Genomic DNA, 13,438 nt, shown 5'->3' with positions numbered 1-13,438 from the left:
ATATGGCACAGCAGAGTGCAAGGAACTAGGGGACAACATAGCTTTGTCAATGTGTTATTTGCCTGGATTAATTAGCTTCCACAACAATTTTAATGGTCAAACACCGTGCTGGTGTTACTATGCTGATTCTGGGTTTGGGGCATGTACAGGGCTGGTGAGGCCTTCAAACTAGTGCACCATGGCACTCTGCATATTGATAGAAACAATCCCTGCCCCAAAATTGCTTATAGCCTGAATAGGCAAGACAAACAACGGGTACTTGGAGAACAAAGGCACAGAAAGGAGAATATCTATAGCCACAGCCACAAGCCTGTTCCTGAGACTGAGCCTATGCACTCAGCTTGACTACCCACCTATGCTGCCCAAGTAGCAGAGGCAGTCTTGAGCACACAGCTGAGTTGTGAAACATAATTCAGCCAGGCAAGCTCACTCCCTTCCTAATTACTTTGTGTAAATAGTCTCATGAGTGAAGTATTGTTCACATCAGCACTTGAAGAAAATAAATATAAACCCTTTTTGTTTCAACAGCTCCTGGCTATAAGCCTAATATGAGATAGCTTTGTGCAATAGCAGGTCTAGGTTGTCCATGAGGTCCCCTGCATTGCTGCATTGCTACAGAGCCTGGCTACAGGGAAGAAATCTGCTAGAGCAAGGATTTACCACCCCAGGCAGGTGATACACTCTGGTTTATAGGTATAAATTCCTGCAGATAGGAGAAGTATTTTGTCCCTCATCCATAATACATGTTCATAGGTGTCCTGGCTGGGATCTACTGTGCTCCTTGCTGATGGCTGTAAGGCAGCATGGTAAGCGGATCCTGTGCTGGCTGGCAATATTGCAGTGGCAGATGAGTAGTATGATAATCACAAAGTATTGGATAATAACCACTCTGTTACCTTGCCTCGATGCTCAAGAATTAACTCTCCTCTTCAGATTAAGGAGCAAATTTTACTGCAGCCAGACTCCCTGGTTTTGTGCTGCTCCAGATGACTCTGACCGGAACCTGGCCCTACAGATGTTTTTCTGAAAGTTTCAGAATAATATAAACATGTGAAGACTATACTTCATTTTGGAAAAATTGGCTATTGAATGTAGGTGTTCAGTTCATCTTCAAGAAATGTGAACCACAGATCAACCGAGCTTAATGCTTCTCATTTATTACCCTATAACGATTAGTACTGTGTAACATGACCAACCACATCACTGGGATTTTTCACTGTGACTGGAAAATCTTTTTGCAAGGGCCTAATCAATAGTATCCACAAACACATATATATTAATCTAAAAAAAAAAAGATAATTTGAGAAAGCAAAATACAATTTTTTTGTGGAGAAAAGTGCTCAGTTCAGGTTATATGCACCAGCAGAAGAAGAAACAAGGGCTGTTTACCACAGCACACACATCACAAAAGCTGCTGGTACTCAGCTGAGCATCTGATTTCTCTGTTTGGAAGAATGGGTGCAGTTAAAATGCAAAGGAGAATATAAAAAAGTGCAATCCTGTGTAGGTGAATAAGCAGTTTCTTTGAAACTCGAATCTGACACATATTTCAGAGCTCAACAGAAGCAAAAATCAATTCTCAGATTACTCTTCTTTCTAGCTTCGGATGAACTTGAAAGGAGAGCTGACATCAGCATGTACAGACAAGTCCACAACCATTTCTGGGCCCTTTGCATTTCCAGGAACAGGCAAAAACAACCAACAGAGGAAATACCCTGGCAAACAGAGCCGGAACATTGTCTCCATTTTCTTACTCCTTTCACCTACCTCGAGGGACTGACCCCTGGGATACCATTACTGCTTCGTAAAGCTCCCGACTGAATAACTGTCCCCTGGGGAACGTTAACTACAGATTCCAATGAGAACAGAGGCAACGTGGCTCTGCCTCCCGCGCCAGCAGCTCCAAGATCAGAGAAGTAGAGAGATGTGTGTTATTCCTCCCCTTCTCACCTCCCCTCCAGCAAACAAACCTTCCCTCTGCACTTGACAAGTGGGAGAAGAAGGAGGAGGTGGAGAGGGAGGTGCAAAAGGAAGAGCACTTCATTGCTTACCCAGAGAAATCCCCCAGTAGATTAAGGCCACTGGATATCCGCTCAAGCAAAACCCAGGGCTGATATCTAAAAGCATTAAAGTGCGTGGCCAGCTTTGCAGGTGGAGCCTGAGGTTCTGCTGACGCCCTGGGGACCTGCACGGGCTGAGGACCTGGTCCAGCATGTTGCTCCACAAAGAGCAGTAGAATCCACTAGCAAGGGCACAGCCTCATCTGCCCTTGGCTATGTGATACTGAGGGCAGGCTCCTGTCCTTACCCATCCCATGGTCCATATGTCCAGGAACCACACCTACACTTTGGACCCAAGCCCTTACAGAAAATGTTCATGTACCTGAAGGCCTTTGAAGACCGTGGGGCAGCAATTTTCAATATAAAATGCCATGCTCAGTAGTGGAAAGTTTTGTGGAAAGTTTATTCACAATTATTCCTGTTTAACTGAAAAAGAAATATATAGTGTCGTATCTTGATTACCTAAGTGCTGCAGCTGCATTAAGAAAAGAGATTTGCCCAGCAGCAGAGGGTTCACAGGCTCTTCCCACCGCTTTACGTTCTGCTTTGAGCAACATCCAAACTGAATTCAACACTTGTGATCCTCTTCCTAGTGTTGTTATGAGGTAATGGTTCTTTTAATCTGAATCTTATCTGCCCAGCTGCAGTTTTTATATTTTCCTCTGACTGTGCTAGTCACATGAGATCGAAGGACATGAGAATTTAGTAAATCTTTTAGAGTTTAAGATTATCAAGGGTGGAATTTGTTTCATCAGTTGACTTTATTAAAGCTCTGCAGTCCAAATTGGGTTTGAAATTGAAGTGAGTAGCACTCACTAACAACAGAAATAAAATGCATCGTGAGAAATATTTGGTTTATTAATGTCTACTAGTTTTCACTTATAATAAGAGATAGATGAACTGTACAACAAACAGTGAAGAAAAAGAAATTCTGTCTGTTTATTTCTCTCCTTCTCTATCCTTGCTCAAATAAGATATATTTAGGTATACATTGTCATAAAAAAAAAAAAAAAAATTATTATCTTTTTTCAAGCAAAGCTCCAATAAAGGCAGAGAAATTAAGTTTTTCTCAGTTGGTATAAATCAAATATATTTGATTTATATAGATCTATCACTTTTCAAGTGGCATCACCTGTGGGGTTTATTAGTTTTTTAGGCATGAACTCTACCTTTACAGCACAGGGAACAGTGAGGCCTGGACCATGGCTGACCTTTCTGTGTGGTATGTGAATTAATGTGTGTATGGATGTTTACGGACGTGCAAATGTTCCTCTGCAAAACATATCTTGCCAGAAACTTTTCTAAGGATTAGGCAGCTGCCCAACCTCTGCAAACCTGTCATCATTTGCCCAACCTCTCTCACTGCCATCCAAAGGGAAATTTTCTTCCCAGGAAATAGAGCGCTAATTGCTTGCCCAGAAAGGAAATTAATGACTCAACAATTGTGACCAACAGGCTGCATTTTGGAGATAGCCAATCCTGAGAAATGTCATCTTTGTCAGGCTATAATTTCCATTCTCTACTTGAGGGTTTTTTGAGTTTGGGCAGGTCTTTTTTAATGGTGGAAACACATATAAAATGCCATGTGGCTGTGAAGCTGTATCACAGGGCAGCTCACTACCCTCCCTGGTGGTGTGGGTGTACTGGAACTGCTCATGCTGGGAGAGAGGCACCACTCTGGCAACTGCGGTCCCAGCCCTGCCTCTGCACATTATCAAATCCACATCAACACTAATTAGAAGCCAGAACACAATTTCTATGCCATGGTATGTCAAAGCTCCACTTTGGAAAATGTCCCTGCCAAGCAGAGCAGCGCTGCTTTGATAATCCGTTACTATGTGTAGTTCCAGGGCAACATCAAGGAAGGAGGCACATTCCATTTTTGCTGTGTGTTACAACAGTGAGAATGTGAAAAGGAGAAAAGCTTAATTTCTAACAACCCTCCTGGAGGTGGAGAAAGCCAAAATGGCAGTTGGTCTCCATCCACAACAGATGAGTCATTAAACATGAAGATATGTTTATTGCAGAATTTTTACAACATATTTAACAGATCAGATGGCCCATTGTTAAGAGCTTAGACACAGTCACAAGTGACAGTATTCTTCTTCCACTTCTCATAAAACTGGGGTAACTGTCCTGTGACAAATTTATTTTATACAGGCAATTTTCTATCAAAGATATTTTGATATTTGATCAGTACAGATCCCATTCTACTTAGTGTCAAATGAACATGCAGCCTGGAGTTGCAATGAAGTGTGTTGCCTTTTGCATGGCCCTTTCAGTCAAGAACAGTTCACCAGTACATCTCTCTTTTCCGAGATAACCAACTGCCAAAAGCTGAAGGGGGACAAAGCATAATTCTCTGATTTTGTGCAATCTAGAAGGGAGACAACATAAAATGTAGCTGTGGTGGATCGGATTAAATCTGATTTAAATTAAATTAAATTTAAATTAAAGATAAGACAGGTTGCAAGGTTTCTTTAGGGTAATGATAAGTAAGCTACAGGCATCTCTGTGTAACTATTTCAGTGAAACCAATGTAGTGTCCCCACCAAAGGCTTTTATGACCATATCCAGTTCACTTATACATGGCAAAATGTCTCTGGCTCTGATTATTATTGTATGTATTATAGAAGAGCAAGCAAATTAACTCAGTAGGGAGACAAGAGAGAAGAGAGCAAGAAAGATTCAGAAACGGAGCCAGAACAAGTACTGGTACCGATTCTTCAGAAATGCCTTAAAAGACTTTTACAGGATGAGTGCTCCTAGAGGAGAGCTTAGAAGCATCACCAAAAAAGTGGTTTCTAACAAGTTTCTGCTACATGAGGGGAAAGAGGACTTTGCATGTTCCTTTTAAATAAACAGGATGGCAACAAAGATACTCAGTTCCACAGTGAGCTAAAATTTATTTTCCTATTGGATCCTATCCAAAAACTATTTCATGCCATGGAAAGATTACCATTGATTTCAGTTCCAGGGGATGCTGTCCTGTAGCCAGGACATCCAGTCCAGTGGATGTAGCCTGACCTTCATCTGCCCCACTGCAGGTCAGACTCGCACTTAAAGCAGTGGTTCCCAGAGGCATAGCATGAAAACTACATCATTTCTTACCCACCTTTTGCCCATAGAGATGAATCTAGTTCAAGAATTATTTTCCATGCAGGCTCTAAAGTATTCTAAGACAGAGATTTTGAAATCAGTACATCTTTCTGTATCAGTAACTATAATTTCCTATTTACAGCTCTACCCCTAGATGTCAGAAAGTGAAGTACTTACTTATATCTTTAAGCTGAATGGTAATTCCATTGAATTAAGCACATATGTAAGTGCTTTTACTGGGTTACATTTGTTTATGTACTAGACAGAATACATAATCAAATAATATAAATAAAGTACATAAAGAAATAATAACAGTATCCAAAACAATTTACTCTCAGGCTCAGAACTAAGCAAACTTAGAAATGTATAAGGAAAATAATGCCTGGGTTTGAGTCACCTTTTACTGGGGATTAAAATCCTAGTAACACCCAGTCAGTGATGTAAAACAAGAAACATGGTGTCTAATTTAAGAAAAGGTAACAGATGTGAGGAAAACGGTTGGAGGGAATGGTGTTCAGGAAGAAAGGGTAATATGACAGATGATTTTGAATCTTTTTGTGCATGTTTATTTTTTACATTTAAAGCTAAATCAAATAAGTAGCAGCGATCTCTATTAGCTCTCTGCCCAACAGTGCACGAAGCAGCTGCAGGGGCAGAGCAGCACGCACCAAGCTCTGCATACGTCACGAGCTGAGAGCCTGCAGCATGTGCAGCAGGCGCATCACCATCAGAGGCTATTACAGCTCCAAAGGAGCAGCTACATGCCTCACGCCTGTGAGCTATGACATATATATATGGCAGGCCCTCACACAGCTCCAAAGGATATTCCATGTAGAACCCCATCACTTAAACTCTTCAATATATATGTTTACTGAAGGGGCTGTGAACCATTAAAAGGAAAGGACTGGGAATTGATTATTGTTTTGGAGGAAGGGGCCCTGTTTCTCAAACAGCTTTTTTCTAAATATGAAGGCAGACACGTAAACCTCAAGTATTGTGCTGGTCAACAACAGCTAGGAAATTCAAAGTCAAGGCTGCCACTATGTCCTTGGTTGACCCTTTGATGCCCTGGGATTGCAAGAGCTTCAGCTCAGTGTGTGGTCTTGTGTATCATATGTGTCACACTACTTATCAACAGGGGTGCAAATTCTGCCTGCCTGTAACACTACTGCTTTATCTGGTGTACATCCAGGATGAATCTGGCCCAAGGCACAAGTGAATGCCAGAATCCTGCCCTTCATGTTGCAAGCTTGCCCTCTCATTACCCCTCGTCATATTGGAAGTGGGCTGCATGGACTGATTTAAACCTTCTTTTATCATGTGACAAGAGAGACAGAAATGATCAAAGAAACCATAAAGCAAGTGCTTACTAAGATGCCTGCTGCGTCTGACCTACATTTCACCCATCTGTTACAAACCTGATTTACAGAAAAACTGAAATTATAACACTTCCCAGAAACCTAAATACTCGTAACTTGGCCTTATTTTGTCCAGTCGCATCCTTTGTTTGATACCTATCCGTCTTCTTACTAACCCAGGATACTTACCCATAAGGCCTAGAATGGTAATGTTCCTAAGCCACAGCTGATTATCTTCCCTGATGTCAGACATGAAAGACATATAACAGCTTAGAAGTCAGGATAAGGGAATGGTGGAGCAGCACCAAACGGGATAAATTACAGGCTTGATGTGTGATTGCCAGCTAGGAACCTTAGCAGGTCAGTAATCTGAATTATTATTTATGCAGAGCAGATTTGCAAGGAACCACACATGTCTTTATGTTAATTTCAGTGTGAGAGCCATATGATGCCCTGTCATGTTAGGAAAAGGAGGGGAAGGAGCAAAAGTGCTACAGAGAGGGTCTGGGAAGTGCAGCTCTAATAAATTCTGCTGCAGTATGCCATCTGTTCCAATGGAAAATCTATGCTGTCATAAATCTGAGTGTTGTGGCTAGAAAGACTAAGGGCACGCAACCCAAATTTGTAGATACTGTGTTGTGAAAACTACAGAATAGAGCTGAAGCATTAATGTGACAAAGTTGGATTCTTTTCTGGTTGGGAATACTTCTTGAGAATGCTTTTCTCTCCTTTAATTAATTCATTACATAAGCTCTGTAGGTGACAAGGTTTGTTACAAACAGTTACCACAAATATTGACAAAAAATTGACCTGCGTTCATTCACTGCCGGTAGTTACCAAGTAATGTGTTTTCTACCCCTTCTGGTGGGCAGAACTTTTAAAAGGGAGGGGTCTGAAGAAATCACCAGACCTTGGACTCTCTCTTGAGGAAATGCAAAAAGAGGGAAGCTGACAATAAACAGGACTAAAGTACCTGAGGAAAATCTGAATCTTTCCTTTCTGTGTCTTTCAAGTCCTACTTGACTGAACAAAAGGTAACAGCAACAAGATGTAATATGATCAATTATTTTTTTATTAAACTTCCGATTGCCCACAAACCACATTCATGGACAAGGACTCCTGAAAGGTAGCAAAAAGACCAAAAATGAGTCTCTGTTCTATGGAACATCTAATATAATCTCTTTACTTCTATTTTTTATTATTCTTGTGTGCACAAAGTACCTGCTAAATGTTACTTAGAACGGGGATAATCACATCACAGGCAGGATAATTTTCTTGTTCTGTACAGAGGTCTTTGGAAAGGGGTTTCTGTCTTTCTTCTGTGTCTAGCAATGCCTTGTCCAATGTAACACAAACCAGTTCTAACACAAATACCAACGGACTGTCAGCTTAACATTTGCTTTTTGTCAGTACCATTGATATACAGTTCAGTCACAGAAATGCTGTGGAAAATTCTGATATCCTTGCAGGATTTCAGAAAAAAGGTAACCTATTTTTGCAGAACAGCCACTATTCAGAAAATGTTGTAGCCCACCTAGAACTGGAACAGGAGCTAATGCGTATAGAGCATGCAGCTACTTTTGTCAGTGTTAGGTATGAAAGGCCTCCCAAGCTGCCTTTAAAAAAGGCCTTCCTTTTCATATTGTATCAGTTTTCACAGTTTGCAGATCCATAGTTTGAAAAATCCTTTATTCAGCCGTGGAGAAACCTTTTTTTGGACTTCATATATACTCACATATGTTTGTTAGAACAGTAAATAGAATAGATAAGCCTATTAAAAATCAAGCTACATCTCTAAGCAAGTAAGACTTGAATAAAAAATGTGCAAGACCAGAGCTTGTTCATAGGTAGTGAGATAAAATAATAATGTATTATATGCAACTTTTAAAGTACAGATAATTGTGTGTAAATGTGCATAAAAATCCACTTGTTTATTCATGTAGGACAATTTCAAATTAAGGAATGTTGAATGTACTGGAGGTGTAAGTCAGTTTCTTCACATACTGATGTTAGCATGCTTTTTTCCAACATATCAGATTGCTTACAAAATCAATAACCTTTCCAGATGATCCTTATGACCAACATGCAAGACAGCAGAGCATAGGGTTACTGATCAGAAGTGGTTGACTCTCACATCCAGTGGTTTTATTGGATCAAATCCCTGGATGGCTTTTCTATTCAGTACCCACCACTTTTGCATTTATTTAGCCTGGGAACCCACTATCATCAGGTTTTACTTGCAAGAATGCTCTTGGGACAAAGATGTCCTCTCCATTAGGTGGTTTCAGGAACTGACCACTTACAGAAATATGGAAGTTGAAGACTGTGTCCAGCTGGGCTGGGGCTTATACACACTGTGGAACTGTGATTTGCCCATGCCTCTGAATGCTGAAAGCTCCTTGTCAAGGTGTAGTAATAAATAAAAAAGATGTCAGTGTTGACATCTATGAGAAGTAGATAAACTATACATTGTTCAAACCAGACAAGGGATGAACTTTCTCTGTTTACCCTCACCACAGGAGGCACTTTTTCCCTCCGGTAGAAGAATGGGTGGGACACTGTGAAAGGTGACAGAATAGAAGTCAAGGAAGCTCCAGCAGTGCTTAGAGGAAGGAGGGTTGCTGAAGCAGGGAAATGCTGTGGAAAACCTTTTGGGCCGCTCTGCTTCAATAACAATCTGAATTTACTGTCTCCTTTGAAATGCATTTGCAAACTGAACAACCTGCAACAGCCCCATGAATTAATTAAGACATAGCAAGTTGGAAATAGCCACTGATTTTCTGCTGGAATCTTACTAGGGTGGTCTCACACTGAGCAGGAGGCTTTGGCAAGCACACAGAGAGCTATGAAAGAGATGGTTCAAGCTTTTGCTTCATTCTGCAGGACTCATGACCTCAAAGAAAAGGCTTGTCTTGCTGAAGCAAAGGGAAGGAACAGATGCACATATCCAGATTCTCAGTACGCATCAATTGGTGTATAGAACACAGTGGAATCACAGTAATATACAATACCTGACAGCACTCACCCAGATATTTCATGTAAAGAGCTGAGGAAAATTTAAGAGATGCATGAAAGTGTCTTCTAGAAACTTTATGATAGGTTTTCACTGTTAAAAGGTAGACTTTCTCTAGGAGTTAAGTAATCGCAGTCATACTGCCCTAAAATCTGAACTTGGAAAGGATGATAGCCACTGAGGAGATTATGGTTTTATTTGTCATTTGTATTGTGTAGGAGAGACAGAAGCAACAAAAATAAAGAACTCTGCCCTGCTCCTTCAAAGAAATGTAGGCACCTATCTCTGTGAGGTAGACTCTGGGCACTAGTTGAATGAATGGAGGATTTTACCTGCCACACTGACTCAGGGATCGAAGGTCTAAAGTACACTCAGGAATCTAAGTCTTTGTGCTTAACAGGAAAGCTATTTTATATCTCATTTATAACAAGTCATTACATAGGAAGCCTAACTACTACCAGACCAAAAGCTCTGCACTCTGTACGCCTGGGTGTTGCCTTGCAGGGCACTGAAGTCCTTTGTTGGATTTAGACTTACCGAGTATCCCAGAGGACATGAGTGGTATCACAAGGAATTGAATTCAGATGTCCCGAGTCCTAAGCTAATAATACCTCACAATCCTATTTCTCATAACAGAACTGCAGTGGCAACCACACAGAAAAGGAACAGACGGACCATTTGTTGTTGGCAGGGTTATGCTGCACTACCCACCCTCCTTGAACAGCAGGCTTAGGTTCATATTTTGAGGTCATCATCTGTATTATGGGCACCATTTGTCAGAAAATTATTTCATTCAGTCAAAAACCCGAGACTGCCTGTGATTTGCTGAAGTGCCAGGACAGTGAATGTCCATGGTATATCTAAGGAATTGTTTTGATCTTCCAGTGAAGCAGTCTGGAAACACAAATGAAGGCTAAGTGATTTCCACCAGGCAAGAAATGCACCATTGATTGGAAACACTCTGCTTACTGTCTTATTACTATTATACAACAGAAATTATGAAAAAAGGGGATAAATATCAAGTTTGTTGAGAGTCATTGTGACAGGCTGACATCAGAAAAGTCATCCATCAAGCTGCCTCTTTGGTCTATATAAAGATTATCAAATACATGGTACTTCAAAGTGCTAATCTCTGCCTGAGTAATGAGTTACTAGTTGTACTGTATTCCTAGAAGAAGAGTCCTTATTCTCAGAGAGCTCAGGAAAGCATCCCAGTCCTGTGGGATATTTTCATATTCTTATGCTGATGCTGGACTGTTTTTCTCTTACTCCTATTGAATCCATAGTCAAAGTTGAAAGCCTGTGCATATTCCCTCTTAACATATTGTGCAGAATTTTGTCTGCAACACCTACAGAGAAGGTCAAAGGGAGATTGTTACATCTGACTCAGGGAGGAAAGACTGAATCAGCTATGCAAACAAAAAAAGTCTCTATTATGGGGTAAAGAGATTGACCTTTAGACATAGCAATGATAGCAGAATGGAACAGTCACAAAGCTGTTTGTTAACCAAATGATTTGGTCTGACAATCTTAAATCAAAATGAAAGAAACTTTTTTTATCTTTCATTTTTGAAATTCATTGGTGCTGAAATAAAATTGGCATATGAGGACAAGTTTTAGTTAGGGGTCTACACAAAATAAAAAATCCCACATTTGTCACATAACAAGTCCAGAGCTGGTTTGGGATTGATCACCTCCTGGACTTTATTTTTTTAATATAAATATTAACAGTAAGTCTCAGAATTAAAGTTTTATAATCCTCGGCATTGTGATAAATGATTACAGGCTTGAAAATGTGAACTTTAAGCTAAAATAAAAAATCCTCTATACACAGCAACAAAAATACCTCAGTAGCTGCAAAGCTGGACCTTAAAAGCCAAATTTATAACTCTTTAGATTTTTAGAGTATCAGTGATATATGGACTGGAGTACGTTTTCAGTGCAGACACACCTGAGTTGGTTCCACGGCACTAAAAGCATTGTGCAAAGTCTCCCCTTGAACCTGCTCCATACAAGTCACTTAAGATCTGAAAACATCATGAAAATGAACAAGGAGTAAGGTCTGAAAATTTTAGGCATTGCACAGACTCTTACTAGGAAACTTCTCTTGCTGTAAGGAGTCTGCAATACAAATAAACAGATAGGCAATGACAGGAGGAGATAGCATTGAGGAAGTGATTTGCCTAAAAGAACAATGGCTGACTGCAGTATAGCATCTGGCTCCCCTCACTTCGTAAGTTCAAGTCACAAGTGTTTTGCCCATGTTACAGGCATGTTATTTGCCCAAACACAATTCTGATACTTATTTTAAAAGCAATATCAAAACATGATGTTTTTAGCTTCCCAGTGAGGTTAAAACACCTTTAAATGGTTTACATCTCAAATCTTTTCACCTGCCCAGTCAGCAAACCACACTGTTTACAGACTCTTGTGCTCCAGACACCGTTGGACTGTCTTTATTCTCTCTACTAGTGAGTGACCAAATGATCAATGTAAAGAGGCATGTATCCTGTCACCTGGGAAAGCTGTGTTCTTAAAAGAAGTGTGCCACTTGTTCATTTAGACACTATTTTATTTGCCAGAGTACCAGGGGGTATGGAAACACTGGAGCTTCCCAACATAAAAGGAGAGAGAGAGTGTGTAGCTAGCACATTGAGCTAAGACAGCTTGTGTCCTCTTTCTACCAAGGTACAGTGCAGGATGCTTTCAGGAAAGGTGCCAACCCTCTCATAATGGATAATTATTTTAGACTATTCTGTTGTCTACCCGTGCTGAATCTCATCTTAATGGCAGCTTGAGAAATCTGTGGTCTGCTACATAATAGGGCATTATCTGAGTTGTTCATTCCTCTTTTTGTATTCTCAATAGGCTTTGGGGGAATAACAGATGCAGCCAACTGACAGGCAAACTTTTTACCTCCTTTCCCCTCCCTTCCCTCCCAGCAGAACTGCTGGGAAGATGTCCATTATCTCAGTCAGCATACACACAAGCTATTCTGTACCCACACCAGGAGTGACTGAGTGAGATGGAGAGGAAACGCAAGGGCAACCCATGAGTCTGAAACATAAACCGTCCTTTTGCTGGTTGGCTACTTGGCAGAGATGAGAAGCTGCCTGGGAGGGACATGAGTCATATCTCGGCATCATGAACTCTCTGATCATTGTCACCTCTCTAATGCATGTTTACAATGCACACTGGAAAGCTGTTGTCAGTGATTGAACCAGTAGGTCCAATGCAATGGGACTATTTCTGAATTACTGGCTCAAATCCAGGAGAGAAATATTTCACCCTGAACCTATCTCCTCTTTCTTAGCCTCCTGCCTCTGTTATGCATTTAAGTTGCAAACTCCTTCTGAGGAATTGTACCTAGAAAAAGCATGCACAGTGCCCAACACATTTAGGCCTTGCTCCTGGTTAAGGTCTCAAGTTTCTAGCTCAACAGAGTATCCAACACTATGAGTATCATCCTAATTCAAAGAGAAGCATTAAATGTTGGATGGTTTGCTTTTCTGAGCATTTTACAATCCTTAAGGAAAGACGTCAGAAAATATTGTTATAGGAGTGTTTTTCCTAATGCTTTAAGCTTCCAAGCTGGTTAGAGGTGCTAGAGAACATTGTGGGCAGGTCTAGAGCAATGCCAGCAGCACCGGACAAAGCAGCACGTCGTCCAAATCAATAGAGACCATTAACCAAACACCTGAGGCTCTTAACTGTGAGGAATAAAGAGCTGGAGGCATGATATTGGAGGTGAGAAGGCTACTGAAGGCATCCTTGGGGATGACCTTTTGTATTCTCCTAGGAAATAAAAGACTTCCAGTGAGAAGAAACAAAAGACCTGAACAGCAGGAATATTTTGGGACTGGAGCCAGGGAAAAGAGTCAGTAACAAAGACTGGTGATTTTGCATGA

The sequence above is a fragment of the Aptenodytes patagonicus genome, chromosome 1 (genome assembly GCF_965638725.1).
Source record: "Aptenodytes patagonicus chromosome 1, bAptPat1.pri.cur, whole genome shotgun sequence".
Classification (NCBI taxonomy): Eukaryota; Metazoa; Chordata; class Aves; order Sphenisciformes; family Spheniscidae; genus Aptenodytes; species Aptenodytes patagonicus.
This window is presented reverse-complemented; position numbering follows the sequence as displayed.